The sequence below is a fragment of the Cavia porcellus genome, unplaced genomic scaffold (assembly GCF_034190915.1).
Source record: "Cavia porcellus strain 051 isolate PalLab524CR breed Dunkin Hartley unplaced genomic scaffold, mCavPor4.1 scaffold_3, whole genome shotgun sequence".
Lineage (NCBI taxonomy): Eukaryota > Metazoa > Chordata > Mammalia > Rodentia > Caviidae > Cavia > Cavia porcellus.
The window spans coordinates 84,163,386-84,165,363 of record NW_026947486.1 but is presented as its reverse complement, the minus strand read 5'-3'; the positions used below and the strand labels follow the sequence as shown (position 1 = coordinate 84,165,363).

The window sequence follows — 1,978 nt, the reverse complement described above, 5'->3', positions numbered from 1 at the left end:
TACTTTGGATTCTTAAACTTTCTGAAGTTTTCATTGTCTCTTTTCATCCTTTTGTTAATTTATTTTTGTCCGTGGATACTTCTGCACTATATCATACTTGTATCTGGACTAGATGGGTGCTGCCCCATTCCCCTTGCTTCAGAGTGCTCAGCATTTTGAAGAAAATTCCTTAAGTTTTAAAAGCACCCTTAAGTGAATGTGAGAGAGGTTCCATCTCCAGCACCACAGTGAAGAGAAAATGGAGCAAGAGGAAGAACAGGAAGTGAAGAGTTGTAAGATGACATGTTTAGAAAATATTTTTATGTTACAGAATAATAAACTTAATGTGAGTAGAAAGATACTCTGGATGGGACTTCCATTTCTCCTCATCACCAACAAATGTAATAATAACATTTATAAGAGTCCGTGCAAGTCATTATTCACAAGCAGTAAAATGTATGATGCGGTGTTATGAGTGATGCTATGACCTCCAACAAATAAATGACATTAGAAAACTGCAGATGAAGAAGAACATACATTATTTCAGAATACACTCGTGGCGAAGAGATGTGGTGTTATGAATAAAATGAATAATGTTACATTTTCTCTTGGTTAAAGATACTCCAGTCAAAATATCAACAAGATTCCTTGTAGAACCACAAAAATAACCCTAAAATTCATATGGAATCAGTGGAGAACCAGATTAGCAAAAACAATCTTAGGTAACAAGAGCAAAGCTGAAGATATCACAATCCTGTATTTAAAGTTATATTGCAAAGCTAAAGTGACAAAAACAGCATGATAGTGGTACAAAAATAGAAATATGGATCAGTGGAGAAGAATGGAGGATGCAGAAACAACTCAAGGCACATACAGTTACCTGATGTTTAATGGAGGTGCCAAAAATACACTCTGGGAGGTAGACAGCCTCTTTAATAAAGGATGCTAGGAAAAGTGGCTATGCATGAGAAGTTTGAATCTACATCCATGTTTCTTTGTCTTGTACTAAACTAAACTAAAGTGGAAAATAGGTCTAAATTTTAAATTTGAAACAATATTCTGGAAAATGAAATAAGTAAGATTCTTGAAGACATAAAGTAGGCAAGCACTTTCTGAACGGAACCAAAATTGCACAAGAAATAACATCAGGCAATATCAAATTGCATCACATCAAGTTAAAAAAGACTTGCACAGAAAAATAAATAAATAAAATAAAGAGACAATATTCTTTTGGTATTAGACTAACAACTATAATATATAAAAAGAACTCAAAAATTTGCTCCCACCTCCCCCAAAATAAGATTCAGTCAGCTTTTTTACTGAGATGACATCAAAGTTGAAGAAGAAAGCTCTTGCTCCTTCTAAAGTTGAAGCCAAAGCAAAAGCTTTGAAGGTCAAAAGGCTGTGGTGAAATATAACCATAGCCACAATAAGTAGATCCGCAGGTCGCTCACTTTCCACTGTCCCAGGACACTGCAGCTCCTGTGGCAGTCCAAATACCCTCAGAAGAGCGCCCCCTGGAGAAATTAAACTCCACCACTGTGCCATCATCAAGTTCCCCCTGACCACGGAGTGAGCTATGAGGAAGATAATGGACAACCACACACTCATTATGGATGGCAAAGCCAGCACGCACCAGATCAAAAAGCTGTAAATAAGCTCTATGACGTTCACCTGGCCAAAGTCAATACCCTAATCAGGCCTGGGAGAAAGAAAAAGGTGTATATTTGACTGGCCCCCAATTAAGATGCTTTGGACGTTGCCAACAAAATTGGGATCATCTAAACTGAGTTCCACTGGTTCATTCTGAATAAATGCTTTATTTCCTCCATAAAAAAGATTCAATCAAAGTATGGAAGAGTGAATTGAATGGTCAATTATCAGAAGAAGTAAAAATAGCCAATAAATATATGAAAGAATGTTCAAAATATCTGGTTGTCAAACAAATGGATGGCCAAAGACATGTTATTTAAAACACTGAGATTTTTTCTTCAGAATG

General features: G+C 36.2%; 1 pseudogene; it reads left to right on the top strand.

Annotated features, from left to right (window-relative positions):
* The first annotated feature begins 1,303 nt into the window (after positions 1–1,303).
* On the top strand, positions 1,304–1,764 carry LOC100715214 (large ribosomal subunit protein uL23-like; annotated as a pseudogene).
* Positions 1,765–1,978: the final 214 nt, after the last annotated feature.